Source organism: Canis lupus, chromosome 22 (assembly GCF_011100685.1).
Source record: "Canis lupus familiaris isolate Mischka breed German Shepherd chromosome 22, alternate assembly UU_Cfam_GSD_1.0, whole genome shotgun sequence".
NCBI classification, from domain to species: Eukaryota; Metazoa; Chordata; class Mammalia; order Carnivora; family Canidae; genus Canis; species Canis lupus.
In genome coordinates, this window is record NC_049243.1 from 9,469,586 (window position 1) to 9,482,735 (window position 13,150).

The window sequence follows — 13,150 nt, forward strand, 5'->3', positions numbered from 1 at the left end:
CATGACAAAAGCCCACCATCAAAGGAAACCACTTTATCAGAGCCTTTTACTAAGGTGGGGCGAGGGAATCTCCAACACTAGGACGTTCTGGTCTCCCAGGATCCTAAGTGGGGAAGGAGAGAAGCTCATGAGCTTGTGAAGTCACAGCGCAGAGATTCCATTACCACATTCTAGAATGTGGCCCTTTGGCTGCACAATCCCACCGGGACCATGGCTCATAGCTGCAAGAATGAATGGGGCTCAGGCTGTCATTCAGGAGGAATTTCTAGGCCAAGATGACAGAGGAGTGTTTGCTGTATGACAAAGGACCTGGGAGGAGAGACGCACAGGGGACATTGGATCAAATGGAAACCTCTGCCACCTGCAGCCACAGGAAACTTTAAACATGGCCTACCTCCAAGGAAAACAAATGTAAAAATCTCACAGTAAAGGTGGATTTACCTCAGTTCCTTTTCTCCAATACATCAGGAATGGCTTTCAACAACAACAACATCACAAGGCAGGCTAAGAGAGAAAAACCACAGTCTGAAGAGACAAAGCAAGTACCAGAAACAGACACAAATATGGCAAGCTTTTGGAATGGTCAGAAGCTGAAGGTAACTGATTAAAATGCTAATGGCTCGGGGTGCCTGGGTGGCTCAGTTGATTAAGCGTCTGTTTTCAGCTCAGGTCAGGATCCTGGGGTCCTGGGATCGAGTCCGCCTCCAGCTCCCTGCTCAGCGGTGAGCTTGCATCTCCTCCCTCTGTCCTCTCTCCCCGCTCACGCTTCTCTCTCTTTCTCAAATAAATAAATGCAATCTTTAAAAAAAAGAAAAGAAAACAAATGCTAATGGCTCTCCTGGAAAAAGTGGCCAACATACAAGAATAGAAGAGTAACATGCGAAGAGATAGAAACAATCGAGAGAGAGAACCTCGAAACTCAAAAGGAAATTCTAGAAATAAGAAATGTTGTAAAAATGAAGAATGTCTTTGATGGGCTCATTAGTAGACGGGACATGGACAAGTTAGCAGTTAGTCAGCTTACAGGTGTGTCCATAGAAGTCCCCCAACGTGAAATGCAAAGGAATAGAAGAGTCAAAACAATGACAGTGGAACAGAATATTCAAGAAGTGTACAAACGCTAAGCATAAGCTGTAATGAAAACTCTGGGGGATTGTGTGTCAATGTAGGTTCATCACTTGTAAACAACGTACCATGCTGTTGAGGGACACTGATAGTGGAGGGTGTGCATGTGTGGGGCCAAGGGGATGCAGGAACTTTATACCTTATTGTCTTTTTTAAATTTTTTTTTTAAAGTTTTGTTTTTAAAGTGCTCTCTACACCCACTGTGGGGCTCACACTCACAACTGGAAAGATCAAGAGTCTCATCATGCTCTACTGACTGAGCCAGCCAAGCATCCCTGTACCTTCCTTTCAATTTCATTGTGATCCTAAAACCTCTCTTAAAAAATATCTCCATTTTTACAGATAAGAAGATAGAGGCAGAGAGATTAAATGGCTTGCCTAAAATTTACCAAGGTCTACCAGGTACAAAATAGGGATTGGCCAAGAGTCAGTCTGGTGCTGGAACATTTATGTCTAACTAGTGCACTTTTCTTCCTTTTCTGAATCTTCTTTTCCAGAAAAATGTATCTTGCAGATCAATTCATAAAGCACATAGAGCGGTCTTTTTAATTTAATCAGTTTGTATTGCTGAGCCCCCAAGTTGCTTCTAATCTGATTTAGAAATAATGCTACATTAGTCTTACATGTGTCACTGCTGTCGGAGCAAAATGAACCGATCTTTTATTTATTATTTTTAAAGGTATTAATTAATTAATTAGTTATTTATAAGGTATTTATCTATCAATCAATCAATCAATCAATCAGAGAGCCAGTGAGAGAGAGCACAAGCAGGCTCCCTGCTAGGCCAGGAGCTGGATGTGGGACTTGATCCCAGAAACTTGAGATCATGGTCTGAGCTGAAGGCAGCTGCTTACCCAGTGGAGCCACCCAGGGGTCCCAAAACAGATCTTTTAGAATCTCTAAAAGAAAGAGTTTTATTTGAGCCCAAGTTAGGACAGCTACCCAAGACACATGCTCTTCACAGGGAAGAAAGTGCTCCAGAAAACTAACAGTTTTTACAGAATCATGTACTTTTTTTTTTAACATATTATAAAAGCTCAAAAGATTACAGATAGAGGCAAGAATCACAAGTTTTATCATAAGGGAATGCAGGGAGGAGGAGCCTTGATCAATATCTCAAGGACAAGATGATTTTTCCTTCAGGCTCTTCATTCACAAAGCAGATGGACAGTGCATGCCTGGCAGGCCATAAATCAGGCTTTTGGTTTGATCAAAGTTAACATAAGGTCCTGTTGACTTAGAAAGAAATCTAAAATGGCTCCCCTAGAGTATTGCACCTTTGGAGAATTTTTCTCTCATCATGTCCTACTTCTGATCAATACTCTTTTGACAGCACTGGTATCATTATGTTGTCCCTCAATACTAGGGTGATTGCTTATCTGCCATGGGTCCATCATGTCCCTCGGTGCTGGGCCCCATATAGGTCACCTAGGAGTCTCCATGGGGGTGGTGGTGGGGGTGTCAGCAGTATGGGTCTTGATAGAGAATATTATAATTGATTTTTTTTCAATGAGAGGGAATTATGCAAACATTATATGTCTACTTTGTAGTGAGTTTTGCTTTTACATTTTTTGGTAACGTTTATAGCATTAATACGGAGATAATAATAAAACTCCAGGGCTACCTGGGTGGCTCAGTCAGTTAAGCATCTGCCTTCAGCTCAGGTCATGATCCCAGAGTTCTGGGATTAGGCCTTGTGTAGGGCTCCCTGCTCACTGGGGAGTGTGTTTCTCCCTCTACCCCTCCCTTCCACTTATGTTCTCTCTTGTGCTTTCTCTCTCAAATAAATAAAATCTTAGGAAAAATAAAACTCCAATTAATAATATTCCACATAACTAATGGAGAGTGTAGGTACAGAAATATAATGACAAGAGAAGAATCGAAAAAAATCCATTACAAGTATTTTGGTTTTTTTAAGTTTTTTTTTTAGATTGTATTTGTTTATTCAGGAGAGACACACAGAGAGACAGAGGCAGAGACACAGGCAGAAGGAGAAGCAGGCTCCCTGCGGGGAGCCCGACGTGGGACTCGATCCCAGGACTCCAGGATCACGCCCTGGGCCGAAGGCAGGCGCTAAACCACTGAGCCATGCAGGCGTCCCCATTACAAGTATTTTGATAATTTTAAATTAATTAGAGTTTCTGTTTACCTTTTTTATCTATAGTTATTTGTACTTTGTGATACGTTTGATCTGATTGGTTTAAAATGGTCATGAAATTTTCTGTTATTACATGTATCAATTTCTCTGTCCAATTAGTTTCCATAGGTATTACATTTTGTGGTAGTTGTAATTCTATCTCCCAAAACATTTGGTCATTAATATCAATATTAGTATAATTTTTGTTAGAATCAGGCATTTCTATTTGAGGTACAAAGCCAATATTATATCATACAGCAGTAGCATTATAGTGAAAAGTATTCTGGTTACAAAATAAGTCAAGGAATATTACAGAGGTGTTTCGTAAACCTTCCCAACAAAATCTTCCTTTTTCCTATAAGCTGTATGTTATTTTTTTGTTGTTACTTTGTATAAGCATAACTGTTATAGGCCAAGTTGGAGTGAATTCAAGATTCCACTGTAGTTCAGAGCATAATCATATATTTTGCTGAATTCACAGATGTCCTTAGATCTTGGAATCCACTAAGAATCATTGGCTAATAAGGCCCATCTTTCTCCAATAGAAAGAACTCTGGTGGTATTTACAATAATTTCTTTTCCTATTATGATGTTGAGAGAAGTCTGGTTGGCCATAACTTTGGGTATTAAGACAATAACTGAACATTTATAGAAGTTACAGGAGTCTTTAATGATTTTCCACAGATTAGGAGAGCTGTATATTTTGAGTTTCTGCAGTTAATGAAGAAGGTCACCGACCCATAGTTACCTCAGAACTTTCTGGGTTATATGGCAGTTAGATTTCAGAGGTAGCTGAATCCATCAAGTCATTCCTAAAGCAGCATCTTTGATAGATAACCATTGCTTTCTCTTATTTTGTCTTAGGCTATTCCATCCACAAAACTTGGTATGTGAGCACATTGGATATTTTGGTATGTTGGACAAGCTGCTGCTAAGTTTCTCACATTGTTGTACCTGGGCATCTTTCTTAATGAATTATCACCCAAGTTTATAGAGATACGATGATCATTCCATTGAGTGTTGTATACAACATAGATTAAATTTGAGTTAGGTGATAGTTCTTGAAAGGTCTTTCCTAAGAAATATATAAGCGCCAGAAGCTAAAGGAACATTTGAGTATGTCCAAGAGGTCATAAAAATTTTACATAAGTTATCAAAGCGTGAGGGGAGTATTATATTACTTAAGTATTATATTAGTTAATCAGTGGATAACCATAATATTTTTTCAGAATGTAATAAAGGGGGAAGTGAAAGCAAATAAGAAGCTTACTATCTTCTAATATTATAATTTTGTTTTATTTCTTTAAAGATATTATTTACTTATTTGAGAGAGATGGAGCCAGAGAGCACAAGCCAGAGGAAAGGCAGAGGGAGGAGAGGCAGGCTCCCTGCTCTGAATGTGAGGTTCGATCCCAGGACCCAGATATATTTTTTTACATCAAGCTGTTCATATTTTCAATCTGCAGGGCTTCAGGGAAAATAGTATTAGAATCTAGTGTCTACAAAGATGTGTTATTGAACTATTTACTATTTTCTTTCTAAATCACCCTCATTTTTACTCGAAATGGCCAAATGAAGACTAATTTGTTTGTAAAACAAGTCCAGTCCTAACAAAGTTGGCCTAATTATTTACATAAGCACGGTTTGATGTAAAGAAATCACTGCAATAGCTCATGCATTGTCAATCTTTGTGCTTATTGGTCAGTGGGCCACTCGAAGATCATCAGACATTTGAGCCACAAACCAGAATGAGAAGTAATGGCATTTCTTAAGATTTGAGACCAGGCCTGTATTTCTACTCTTCTTTTAAAATTGGAACATTAGGGGTGCCTGGTGGCTCAGTTGGTTAAGCATCTGCCTTTGGCTCAGGGCATGATCATGTAAGTTCTTTGAAATAAGTTCTTTTATTTTTATTTATTTATTTATTTTTGAAATAAGTTCTTTAAAAATCTTCTTTGCTGAAACCTTTCATAAGGAATTTTAGATTGAACTTTCAATAGCCTGTCATGACCAGAATCCAAGCTGAATTCTTGCTGTCAGATTTCTCTGCAGAACTTGTAGCTTTGGGTGAATTTTTCTTTTTGAGGTCTGTAAAATACCCTGAGGTTTCTGCACCTGCTAGGAGGTGACATTCTTTACTCACCTGGTGAGGCTTCTGAGAACTCTGTAAACAAGGTATTGGGCTGATACTTCCAAGGGGCTTTGTTGTCTCCATAAAGTCAATCTTAAGTTCCTTAAAGCTGTCTGCATAGACTCAGCTATGACATTCCAGTCAAAGCCTTGGTAAAATAACCAGTTTCTAGTGGTGTCCTGTTACAAGGAGAACAGATTCCTGTTGAACTTATGAAAATAAGTATCATTGCCATGAAAGAAAGAATACTGAATGTCTGAATTCTAGAAGGTTTGAGTAGGAAGAAAAGGTAAATGTTTTGATGTGTTCACAAAGGAATACTTTATCATACTTCTGTAGGGAAAAAGTTTCCTTAAATCTAGAAGAGCAGACGGTAGAGGACCAGCCATGTTTCAGATGAAAGTCGTCAAAACCATAATCTTTTTTAATTCATTTGGTCTCATGTTACTAATTCTTGTTCTGTTTGAATGTGGCTTTTCCTTTAATTCTGCAAATTCTAACTCAGCTTAGTTTTATTACTTTAAATATATTAGAAACCTGTGTTAGGGGAAAAAAATGCTTTTCATGAATCTGCTTGAAGATGAAACACATTTTGCAAGAGCATCAGACCAATCACTGTAAATGACAAAAGACTCAGAAATAGCCATAGGTAAAGATCCAATGAGAGCTCATTAGAACACAGTTGACAAGAAAATTCAGTTATCTCTGTGACACACAGTTTAATAACTTTAGAATGTCAAGGGATGACCTTATACCAGAACATATTAAAACTTCAGGAATTTCATATAATTTCTAAAAAGTTATAGCATTTATCTCTAAAGTATAACCTAAGAAGGTTTATTATTTTGTTTGACAATGCTTCTCTTGTAACAATACTAAATAAACAAGCCTAAAAGTCAAAATGATGCCATTTGGAATTCCAATGTTGGGAAGTTTTGTTAAAAATCTCAGGAGAGGGAAGCCAGTGGCTGGGTGGCTCAGTCGGTTAGGCATCTTCCTTCTGCTCAGGTCGTGACCTCACGGTCCTGGCATCAAGCCTAGCATTGGCTCCCTGCTCAATGGGGAGTCTGAGTCTGCTTCTCCCTCTCCCTCTGCTTTCCCCCACTTGTGCTCTCTCTCTCTGAACTCTGAAATAAATCTTTAAAGCACATGCCTAAATAGGAATACAGATCATTATAAAACTTAATATTTAATTATCTATTTAATCAAGGTGGAAATAAGAATTCCAAAGGCAGTGATCCCTGGGCGGTGCAGCGGTTTGGCGCCTGCCTTTGGCCCAGGGCGCGATCCTGGAGACCCGGAATCGAGTCCCACATCGGGCTCCCGGTGCATGGAGCCTGCTTCTCCCTCTGCCTGTGTCTCTGCCTCTCTCTCTCTCTCTCTGTGACTATGATGAATAAATAAATAAAATCTTTAAAAAAAAAAAAAAAGAATTCCAAAGGCAAATAATAAAGGTTACCTGCTTGTTAGCAAAGCTTAGATCCTTTTAATAGGGAGTTTTAACTTCCTTAAATAATCAAAGACCTGATAAAGACAAACCATAGAAACCTCATGGGGTTTTTGGTGGGGAAGGCAGATAAGGCAAAAGTTTATTTATAATTTCTTATCAAGAACACACAGCAATCTAAGAAAACTTTGTCTTTTTAACAGTGAGAAAGGCTCAGTCTTATATCAATGTACATTTAAAGTATTTTTTTTAATGTTTATTTATGATAGTCACAGAGAGAGAGAGAGAGAGGCAGAGACACAGGCAGAGGGAGAAGCAGGCTCCATGCACCGGGAGCCCGACGTGGGATTCGATCCCGGGTCTCCAGGATCGCGCCCTGGGCCAAAGGCAGTCGCCAAACCACTGCGCCACCCAGGGATCCCTATCAATGTACATTTAAAATGCATTCATTCCAATCTTTTTTAGTCCTGACCACACATAAAATTCTTCTCCAAAGATTTCCCTATGACTTTCTTTTTCATTCAGATTTTGTCCTCAGCCTTCTTTCCCTAAATAACCAGTCTCATTTTAAGACAAACTTGCTTTCTTTTCCCTCAACAAAAATGTATTCCCATTCCTCTTGCCTTTTTTCTTATCAAAAAACACATCTTACCTTCCACACGGACAGAGTTGCTTCCCAAATCATTTTCATCAGTCTTAATTACATTTACCAGATTTTAAAAAATATTGTATTTATTTATTCATAAGAGGGAGAGGGTGAGGGAGAAGCAGGCTCCTCACAGGGAGCCCAATGTGGGACTCGATCCGGGGACCCCAGGGTCACGCCCTGAGTCTACGGCAGACCCTCAACTGCTGAACCACCCAGGCAGCCCCATTTAACAGATTTTTAATTTTTAGAAATCTTAGTCTCCAGGGAAAACTAAGTAGTAATCAATTGTACATTATCTGTTACACCAGAATTCGTTAGATCAGAAATTTGTGAAAAGTTTTTAATTTCTAAAAACATGTTTTTTTCATAATACAATCTTTCAGGGAAGCACAAAGCACGGTTACCAACAGACCCAAGTATCCTCCAATCTTTCTACAATAAGAAACCAAAGCGGACAAACATGTTCAGTCATCAGTGCTTTGGTATTCTTGGTTGGAAAAGACTTAGATATCCAATGGATTCAGCCCAAGGCATCATTTAACTTAGCAAAACATCAGAGTTCTGGGTTACCAAAGATTTTGAAAGCCATAACACTTTTTATTTATTTGACCGATTTGCTCATAACGATGACACATGACAACTTCATAAAACAGACAAAATCAGCCATCATTTTAAGTCTTTTTTTGCTGACAATTTGGAATAGAGATAATACAAGCTCATTTGATTTTTGGTAAACTTTGGTAGAATAATAGTTTTATATTTAATGCTGATAAATCTATAGACATGTTTAATTAAACAACAAACTTAAATTAATTTTAATTATTGAATATTTTCCTAGATCATATGAACTCAAAAAACATTTGGGTTAGTTTCTGAGAGACATTTAGTCTAAGTGCATTTTAGGATGCATAACTCCTTTACTTATTTATTTTTAAAAAAGATTTTATTTATTTATTCATGAGAGACCCATAGAGAGAGGCAGAGACACAAATAGAGAAAAAAAGTAGGCTCCCTGCAGGGAGCCCAATATGGGAGTCGATCCCAGGATCTCAGAATCATGACCTGAGCCAAAGGCAGATGCTCAACCACTGAGCCACCAGGCATCTCTGTACAATTCCTTTAACACTTGCCTTTAAAACAATTAAATAGAGCTCTATTACAAGTTAATTTTAGCAATACCATCTGGACGTAGAAAAAATATCTTACATTTGTAACACATATAAACATATATACACAAAGTGCAAACAAAATCTAGTCTTTTTTTCATTAATATTTGTTGAGAGGACATTAAAAGCACATTCAAATCTTTTTTCTTTCTTTCTTTTTCTTTCGAAGAATAAAAAAACCAGATTTTATTTATTTTTATTTATTTTTTTAAAAAACAGATTTTTAAAAAATTTTTATTTAAAAATCTCCCATTTCCATTATTAAAAATCTCCCATTCTCCATTATTTTTGGTGAGAATACCATTTTTTCCCACATCAGTAAGTATGTCACCAAAATTGTTGCTCTTGCAAATTAAACATAGTTTCCACATTTTTTTTTTCAGAAAAAAGTTTAAAAAGTTTAAGTAACTTAACCAACATAGGGCTATACCCAACAAGCCTATACCCAACGTAGGGCTTGAACTCACAACCCTGACATCAAAAGTCATATACTCCACAGACTTGAACCAGCCAGGCACCACAGAATTTTTTTAAAAGATTTTTTATTTATTTATTTATTTATTTATTTATTTATTTATTTATTTATTTATTTATTTGAGAGAGAGCGAGCACAAGATAGGGGATGGTCAGAGGGAGAAGCTGACTCCCCATTGAGCAGGAAGTGCAATGTAGGGCTTGATCCAGGGACTCCAGGATCATGACCTGAACCCCCTACATTCCCCCCTAGAAATTTTTTCAATTAAGTTTTTAATTTTAATTCCAGTATTGTACCATACAGTATTAGTTTCAGGTTTACAATATAGTGATTCAACAGTTCTACACATTACTCGTGCTCATCACGGTAAGTGTACTCTTAATCCCCTTCACCTATTTCATCCATCCCTCTACCACCTCCCTGCTGGCAGCCATCAGTTCACTCTCTATAGTTAAGAGTCTTTTTTCTTGTTTTGTCTCTCTCTCTTTTTTTATTTGCTTGTTTCTTAAATTCCACATATGAGTGAAATCGTATGGTATTTGTCTTTCTCTGACTGACTTATTTCTCTTAGCATTATACTCTCTATCTCTATCGAGTTTATTGCAAATGACAAGATTTCATTTCATTTATTTGTTTACTTACTTATTTGAGAGAGCACAAGCAGGGGGTTGGGAGGGGGGAGAAGTAGATTCCCACTGAGCTGGGAGTCCAATATGGGTCTCAATACCAGGACCCTGGGACCATGACTTGAGCTGAAGGCAGACACTTAACCGACTGAGCCACCAATTTTATTCATTTTAATGGTTGAATAATATTCAATTATGTATCTCTCTTTTATTAAAGCAAATCTAATTCCAAGATAGCATTATAGGGGATCCCTGGGTGGCTCAGCAGTTTAGCGCCTGCCTTTGGCCCAGGGCGTGATCCCTGAGTCCCAGGATCAAGTCCCACATCAGGCTCCCTGCATGGAGCCTGCTTCTCCCTCTGCCTGTGTCTCTGCCTCTCTCTCTGTGTCTCTCATGAATAAATAAATAAAATCTTAAAAAAAAGATAGCATTATAATTTATGGATCCATTAATTAGTCTTTTTCCGTTCTCTAACATGGCCAGTTTTGTCCAAAGGTGCCAAAATCTTCAACAACAAATAAACCAAATGGAGCCCAGGTGCCTCTGTGAGCATATTTTCCTTCCAGAAGCCAGGGGCTTCACTGACTGAACCAAGTGGCCTCCTACTTTCTGGCTGCTTGGTCTTGATTTTCTCTAATTCCGTGTGTAAGAAGACTAATTTAGACATGTCAAAAGAACCCCATTTGGGCCATCTGAGACTCAGGTTATCCTTAGTTATATTTTCCTCTTTAAGTAAGTGCTTTCAAGTAGAGGCTCCGTGAATGTTGTATATAGAGCCTGCTGGAGCTCCTGTGAATGTTGTTGGTTTTCTGGGAGCTGTTCAACTTTTAAAGCTCAGTGCTCTTCCATTCATTTTAGTTTCAGTTTTGGAATAAGGTTTGAGCAAAATCGAAGGATAGTAAGTATAATGGATAGAGAAGGTGCTGATTGTGAGTGTCACTTCCAAACAGCTATGATACCCTCTCTGGTGTGACTTGGTTTCTCTCAGGGAGATCTAAGGCCATTAATAAGGCTCCCAGCACTGGGATGATGAGTTCTCATGTGTGTGTCCCTGGACCAGACAATCATTAATGATCATACGAGATGGGAAGTTCCTATGGGATTGCGACCCGAGGAAATCTTTAGACACTTCCACTGGGCTTTAGTCACCTGAGAGCACTGTACAGCCAGAAGGAGCAAGTGTCCCTTCTCTTGGAGCTGAATCATTCAGTCTCCTATTTCTAGTCAGAAAATTCACTCAAGCCTTATATAAATAACATCACTTAGTATAGTACCAAATTAAAACAACCACCCCATCAACTCTGACCCCTCTAGGTTATTCCCACCTAAAAAAACATTACCGATAACCCTGAACAGCTTGAGTAAGTTGGGACCATCTCCTCAAATTGAGGAGGTCCAGATATCAGGAGAACTCACTGGTAAACCTGTGAGGTGCTGAGAAGTTGGACAGGCACAGAGGGCCCGGGCTGGTGCCAAGTGCGGAGTTCCAGAGCAGAGAAAATACGGATTCAATGAGTAAGGATTAGACAAAGAGGTGGCTGGAGGGTGGAGTTGGGATTGGTTAGTTTGTATGTGAAATATGTTCTCCAGGGCAAGCCCTTTGCTATTTCCAAGAAAGGGCTAGCCTTGGGTGGGGCCAGTAAGCTTTTTAAGATGTCAAAACATCCATAAATCATAGAAAAAAATTAATGCATATACTTTAACTAGCAGTATATGAGATCACATATTTTCCCACAGTTGTAGTATGATCTGTATTTCCTTTGTTGCTTATTTCTCTTTGATTATTTCTCTCATTTAATTTACCAAATAACAAATATTAAATGCTCCCAATGTACTTACATGTGTGAAGAAAATAGATAAAACCCTGGCCCTCAGAAAGCTCACACTTAAGAAACTGTAAAAGGCCCATAGGGAGGAAGCCACAGAACTTGAGAGAGATATAAGGGAAGAGCTAAATGATGAAGGACAATGTTGATGGATAAGAAGAATCAATGTCAGAAATATAGTGATTATTACCAACGTGGTAGGTGTGGTACAACATTTTTGGGGGTGGCAGAGATGGCAAACTGACAAAGTGTTACTTGAAATAATGAATGGATAGGGACATCTTGAAAAATAGTATGAGGATATATTATCTGCTTTACCAGATACTATAAAGCATAGCAATAGGGCATCCGGGTGGCTCAGTGGTTGAGTCGTGATCCTGAGGTCCTGGGATTGAGTCCCACATCTGCCTGTGTCTCTCATGAATAAATAAATAAAATCTTTAAAAAAAGGACAATAAAATCAGTATGATAATGGCCCGATAACAGACAACCAGAAACAAACACTGGTTTATATATGATGTGCCTGTATACAAGCAAGGACCATACTATTTTAATTATTCGTTTTCAAGTATCTAAAAACCTGGTAATGTTTTATATTTACAGTAAAAAGATACTATTTATGATAGAAATGATATTTCACTTCTTTCAAAAAATCCAGGTAAGTTAAAGCTTTCAAAGCCAAATAGAAAAGTACTATTTTTCCTGATTTGATTTACTAAAATTTTTGTCAAGAGTTTTTTCTGAGCAATCCTTAAAACTAGTTCAGTTTTTTTTTAAGATGTTATTATTTATTCATGAGAGACACAGAGGCAGAGGTATAGGCAGAGGGAGAAACAGGCTCCCCACAGGAGCCTGATGCAGGACTTGATCCCAGAACCCTGGGATCACAATCTGAGCCAAAGGTGGATGCCCAACCACTGAGCCACCCAGGTGCCCCTAAACTAGTTCAGTTTAAGGAAATTTACTTCCAAACTCCTGAGAGTAAAGTCTTTTTTTTTTTTTAAGGCCCAACATGAGGTTTGAACCCATGACCCCAAGATTAACAGTCACATGTTCTACCAACTAAGCCAACCCCGCACTTAGTGAATGCTATCTTATTATAAAGGTAAGGGAGATAGTTTAAAGAATGCATCAAAGAGAAACACTATATGATGAAATATGGTTTTATTTTTATTATATTAATTTTTAATTTTAATTCCAGTATTGTTACCATGCAGTATTGTTACCATTTTTAACTTTAATTCCAGTATTGTTACCATGCCTATTGTTTCATATTACATATATACACATATATGCACACATATATACATAGGAGATCATAAATAATATATATATTTTAAAATTTTTATTTATTTGAGAAAGAGAGAGAGAATCCTCAAGCAGACTCCCCCTCAGCGGGGAGCCTGACATGGGGCTCGATCCCAGAACCCTGAGATCATGACCTGAGCTGAAATCAGGAATTGGACACTCAACCAACTGAGTCATCTAGGCACCCCAAAAGTCCCTTTCTAATCAAGAAAGGATTTCTTTCTCTTTTATTTTTTTCCTTCACTTTGTTTTGTTTCTTA